Source organism: Chelonoidis abingdonii, chromosome 2 (assembly GCF_003597395.2).
Source record: "Chelonoidis abingdonii isolate Lonesome George chromosome 2, CheloAbing_2.0, whole genome shotgun sequence".
NCBI lineage: Eukaryota > Metazoa > Chordata > Testudines > Testudinidae > Chelonoidis > Chelonoidis abingdonii.
In genome coordinates, this window is record NC_133770.1 from 263,879,651 (window position 1) to 263,886,426 (window position 6,776).

Genomic DNA, 6,776 nt, shown 5'->3' on the forward strand with positions numbered 1-6,776 from the left:
GATATCTGCCCGAAGGTATCATAATTCCTATGGCTAGAGCGCAGGTGAGACTGGACAGCTTCCTCCCTCCAAACGCTGATGAGGTCCAGTATCTCACCATTGCTTCATACTGGGGATCACCTGGCACGTGGGGGCATGGTCACCTGGAAAGATGTGCTGAGAGCACTCCATGCCTTGCTGAGCAAACAGGAAGGGGAATTTCAAAATTCCCAGAGAATTTAAAGGGTGGGTCTGACGGTTGGTCACCTGAGGGCAGGGCAATAGAGTTCAAAGTGATGACCAGAGTGGCTAGAACAGGCATTGGGGGACACTTCTAGAGGCTGATCAGAGCACATTAATAGACCAGGGTGTCCATACTGGCACTGTGTTGCAACAAGCGTTATGCTTCTCATGGAAGTGGATTACCAGGGGCGCTCCAGCTGCAGAGTCAGGGCACTCTACATGCCTTGCCAGTGTCGACACCTCAGGAGGTAGGGCACCTGGGGCTGATTTAATGCACTCTAACTTGCAAGTATAGACAAGGCCCCAATGTGGGATTGCAGCATTGGTGAGCCTTGTGCCAAGCTATTGCAATGATCATAATACTTGTATACCATTGCAAACACCTTGATCATACAGCATGTTACAAGCATGGCAGGTATTCATAGTGCCAGAATTCTATAGTGAGGACAAGGCTTCTGAGTAGAGCTAAACCAGTCTCTGCTTGGTATAAGAGGTGTGATGCTTCAGGTGGCAGTTGAAGTTTCCAAGGCATTTTGTGCAAGAGTTACAAATACTAGGATAGGTATCCTGGTTGTATTCTAATTTGGGTAACTACATTTTACCTAAAACAGTTTTCTGTGTATTGAATGGGATTTTTTTCTTTTTTGGTAAATCTACCTTATGCTCCAGATAACAATCTGTAAAATCCCCTCTTTTTATGCTATTGATTTAGTAGGCCTTAATTATTGTATTTAGAGAATAATTTAAAAATCTGTGGTTGTCATTAGTATCTCCATTAATTTATATGAATTCCCAGATTAGTAAAATCTTGCCTTCTGAGCATTATAAGTGGAAGTAACTATGAACTGAACTTTGGTTTTTAAAACCTAGATCTTAAATCAGACAATGGCTTTCTACCCTAGTAGGTAAATCCAATACAGTACAGCATTATTACTTTAAAATATCTTTTGATCTGTATTTGAATACTAAATGTACTAAACAGTGTGGCCAGCCTCTAAGTACAAATCATTATGGCAGAGTTAACTGCGACCTCTCCTCTTGGAAAGGCCTAAATGGAACATTCCATCCATTCTGAGGGCAACTAAGCCAATCAGGAAACCCAGTGTTCTGAAAGCTGCAGACACAACACTCTTAATTAATTAAGGGTGCTTCAGAATTCCTTAGAATTCTGAGCAGTGAGTAGATCACACAAATAAGGATTCTTTAAAGAGAAATAAATGCAATGCAAATATTGTTTACATTGACATATATTGTGTTAGTCTGTGTCCACAAAAACAATGAGTCTGGTGGCACCTTAAACACTAACAGATTTATTTGGGCATAAGCTTTTGTGGGTAAAAAACCTCACTTCTTCAGATGCATGGAGTGGAAGTTACAGATGCAGGCTTTATATAATGACACATGAAGAGAAGGGAGTTACCTCGCAAGTGGAGAACCGGTGTTGACAGGACCAATTCAATCAAGGTGGACGTAGTCCACTCCCAATAATAGATGAGGAGGTGTCAATTCCAGGAGAGGCAAAGCTGCTTTTGTAATGAGCCAGCCACTCCCAGCCCCTATTCAAGCCCAAATTAATGATGTTAAATTTGCAAATGAAGTTTAGTTCTGCTGTTTCTCTTTGAAGTCTGTTTCTGACATTTTTTTGTTCAAGAATAGTTACTTTTAAATCTGTTATAGAATGTTCAGGGAGGTTGAAGTGTTCACCTCCTGGCTTTTGTATGTTACCATTTCTGATGTCTGATTTGTGTCCTTTTCTTCTTTTACGTAGGGACTGTCCTGTTTGGCCAATGTACATGGCAGAGGGACATTGCTGGCCCATGATGGCATATATCACATTAGTAGATGTGCAGGTGAACGAGCCCTTGATGGTGTGGCTGATGTGGTTGGGTTCTCTGATGGTGTCACTAGAGGAGATATGGGGACAGAGTAGTCAACGAGGTTTGCCACAGGGATTGGTTCCTGGGTTGATGTTTCTGAAGTGAGGTTGGGGTTTGTTATAGAAGTGGATAGGTGAGATTCTGTGGCCTGCATTGTGCAGGAGGTCAGACTAGATGATCATAATGGTCCCTTCTGACCTTAAAGTCTATGAGTCTAAATGTGGTGTGTAGTTGCTGGTGAGTATTTGCTTCAGGTTGGGGGGTTGTCTGTAAGCGAGGACTGGCCTGCCTCCCAAGGTCTATGAGAGTGAGGGATCATTTTCCAGGATAGGTTGTAGATCATTGATAATGTGCTGAAGAGGTTTTAGCTGGAGGCTGTACATGATGGCCAGTGGTGTTCTGTTATTTTCCTTGTTGGGCTTGTAGTAGGTGATTTCTAAGTACTTGTCTCGCTTTGTCAATCTGTTTTCTCACTTCCCCAGGTGGGTATTGTAGTTTTAAGAATGCTTGATAAAGATCTTCTGGGTGTTTGTCTCTGTCTGAGGGTTTGGAGCAAATTCGGTTGTATCTTAGAGCTTGGCTGTAGACAATGGATCGTCTGATGTGTCCTGGATGGAAGCTGGAGGCATGTAGGTAAGTATAGCGGTCAGTAGGTTTCCAGTATAGGGTGGTGTTTATGTGACCATCACTTATTTGCATTGTAGTGTCCAGGAAGTGGATCTCTTGTGTGGACTGGTCCAGACTGAGGTTGACGGTGGGGTGGAAATTGTTGAAATCCAGGTGGAATTCTTTAAGGGCCTCCTTTCTGTCGGTCCATATGATGAAGATGTCATCAATGTAGCGCAAGTAGAGGAGGGGCGCTAGGGGACGAAAGCTGAGGAAGCGTTCTAAGTCAGCCATAAAAATGGGGCCGTGTGGGTATCCATACCAGTGCCACTGACTTGAAGGTGTAAGTTGTCCCCAAATCTGAAATGATTGTGGGAGAGGACAAAGTCACAAAGCTCAGCCACCAGACATGCTGTGGCCTCGTCAGGAATACTGTTCCTGACAGCTTGTAGTCCATCCTCGTGTGGAATATTGATGTAAAGTGCTTTTACATCCATTGTGGCCAGGATGATGTTTTCAGGAAGATCACTAATGCATTGTAGTTGCCTCAGGTAGTCGGTGGTGTCTCGAAGATAGTTGGGAGTGCTGATAGCGTAGGGTCGGAGGAGAGAGTCCAAATAGTCAGATAATCCTGCTGTAAGAGTGCCAATGCCTGAAATGATGGAGTGTCCAGAGTTTCCAGGTTTATGGATCTTGGGCAGCAGATAGAATACCCCTGGTCGGGGCCCTGGGGGTGTGGCTGTGTAGATTTGTTCCTGTGCTGTAGCTGGGAGTTTCTTGAGCAGATGGTGGTGTTTCTTTTGGTAATCCTCAGTGGGATCAGAGGATAGTGGCCTGTAGAATGTGGTGTTGGAGAGTTGCCTGGCAGCCTCTTGTTCATAATCCGACCTGTTCATTATGACTACAGCACCTCCTTTATCAGCCCCTTTTGATTATAATGTCGGAGTTTTTTCTGACATGTGGATGGCATTGTGTTCTGTATGGCTGAGGTTATGGCGCAAGTGATGCTGTTTGTTCACAATTTCAGCCTGGGGTTCTGTAATTTCTGGACACTTTATTCACCTTTTGCTTTGGCTAAAGTCCACAGATGAGCTATCACTGGTAACATCTAACTTTGTCTTGGGCTGAAAAGTATGTCTGTGGTTTCTAATGCATAAGCTTCGCAGACCGGTTTAACATAGGTTTATTGCGGCAAATAATGAACCTCTTAGTTTCTAGGAGGAGCAGGCACTGAAATAATACCACTTATTTCACTGATCAGAAGTTCGAGAGTAACAGTCATAATAAATAAGAAACATACACATGCAACATGGATCAACGCACCTGTATGTTTGGTGTGTGCATTTAGTTTAACAGGAAAGTACACACCTGACAGCAGCAGCAGTGAAATGGTTAAGAAAATGAGCAGCAACTGAAGCAGGTTTTTCAGGTGCAATAACATTAGAAGGCAGTAATTTAATCTGAATAATATCAGATAAACAAACTGATCTCTTTATCAAGGAAAACTGAGTCCAACACCTTAAACCAATAGGTGGAAAATTAAATAGCACATTCAAGTGTCAAGGTAATCATTTCATTTTGAACAAAGCTGAATAAACAATACGTTCTACAGGATAATCCCATACTTGATGATAATAGTGGAATATTAGCCAAAGACTTCTTGTCCTTGGGGTGCAAGGGCTAAGAGTTAGGGAACAGGACTATAAGTCCATGCTGAGACATCTAAAGATCATGTAATTTTTACCCCAAAATTAAACTATTAAATTAAAGGAGGCTTCAGCGCCTAGTGAACTAATGATTCTATTAAAGACAAGCCTTTCAAAAAGGCCACATTTCCAATACTTAATGTGCACAGGACCCAGTAACTTCAAATGTGGTCTCCACTCACACTAATGATACAGAGAAACCATCCTCAGTAAACAGTCACTCAGTTCACAATTCAGCAGTCAATAGAAGAGCACTGGAGACCTATATAGCAAAAATATTAGGAGTGGAAAGTGCATCCATCAATGTGAAACTCAAACAACCTCTTGACCCACAATCCACCTCAATTCAATCCACTCCACTTACTCAGACAGAAACTGCTTCCAGCTATGCAAATAGTCCATTCTATCTGTCTTATTGGCCTTTCCTCCACCTGACCTAATTAGTGTGGGGAGTAAATAGAAGCATGGGGTCAAATACAGGGCTGAAGTTTCCTTCAAATGATTCCAGATCTGACAATGCTGCTGAATAATTATTGACATCCAAGAGACTGAAGGCTGTGGATAAAAGCTGCAGCATTTGGATGTTTGGAGGTGGAAATAAGAAGACTGGGAGAATGGCCTAGGAGAGTTACAAACACCTGACAATTCGGGTTCAGTATCAAAACCCATAGTGTCAGTACAAATAATTAATATAAGTGGTGTAAGTAGCCTTTGACTTCACATAGATTCCATTGCTTCATGTGCATTTTGTGGGCAAACTAAAGCATTATCTATCACTATGACTTTTCTAAAAAAAAACATTTCAGGCTCCAGGTGATTTTAAAAAAATGTTTAATCATGAAAACAAGATTACTACTGTCAGGATAGTCTACTAGGGTAGGCAAGCCTAGTCAGGGAACTCAGGTGTTCTTTGCATGGTATGAATCCAGATAGTGGAGTTTCCAAGAATTGTAATGAGCATGTTAGACTTTTATTAACTTTAAATGCCCTTTTCTTTTGGCATTTCTAGCTGTTATGCTACTGGAAAGATCAGACCTCATTCCAGTGCTTTTCCAGACTATTTAAACACAAACTATATTTTGCACTGATCGGGTCCCATGATCTAACTGTGGGTTTCTGGGGGAAGTTTTAGGTGTTCTGTTCCATTCAATATAGATTCTTATACCGCACTCATCACTTAACGTGTGAGTGTTTTGCAATAGTGCAGTAACTATTAAGTGACTACACATTTGTCATGTGTGTGTTTTCTCATCCTTTCCCAGGAGAGAAGTGTATCCTCTGGACTGTCTACTTTTGAAAGGGTTTTAGCGTTGTTTTGTTGCTATGTATTTATGTTACAAATATGACATTAGATCAAAGAAATGTGCCTTGAACTTGGAGTGGAAGGTGGTGAGGTTTGTGACGGTCCTTAGTTCCTCGAAGAGTTTATTCCATAGTCTTGGACTGACTCCTAAAAAACTTCTGTGTCTCATACAGATGCGCTTTACCCTTATTATGGAGAATTCCACTGTGCCAGAGGACCATAACTGTCAAACATAGTTTTCATTCTGGAGCTTTAAAACAGCTTCTAGATATCCTGGGCCCAGGCCATACAGCATGTTGGAGGTAAGGACCAAGACCTTGAATGTGATCCATAATTCTCTGGGAAGTTACTGTAGAGAGCAGAGAACAGATTTGGTGTCCTCACTGTAGCCTGTGTTGCTGAGATGTGCTGCAGTGTACTGCACAAGCTGGAATTTCCTAATTGCTGAAGGCTTCATCTCATTGCTGTAGTCCAGCAGAGAAGTGCCAAAGGCATGAATAACTGAGGCCAGGTCATCGTCCACCAGGATGAGACAGAGTCTCCTCCGAGCCAAACATGGGTGCTGCTATGTGAGAACTTAACATCTGTGAGGAATCCAAGAGTACTCCTAAAACCATGGACTGAACTGATCAATTGTGGGGCTACACCTTCCATCAAAGGAGACTGCATCATGGCTGCAAACTCTTAAAAATGCTTTCCTCTGCCCACTAGCATCACCTCTATTGCTCAGATTCAGCTTTAACCAGCTGATCTTCATCCATGAGCTGATCTCGTCTAAGCATTAGGTCATTTTAGTGGTAGAGATGTGGCTCTATATGGTGTACATACAGATACAGATGTCATAAACAGATAGTTAAGGGTTAATGCCTCTTTTACCTGTAAAGGGTTAAGAAGCTCAGGAAACCTGGCTGACACCTGACCAGAGGACCAATATGGGGAGAAGATACTTTCAAATCTTGGTGGGGGGAAGTCTTTGTTTGTGCTCTTTGTTTTGGGGGTTGTTTGCTCTTGGGACTAAGAGAGACCAGACGTCAATCCAGGCTCTCCAAATCTTTCTGAATC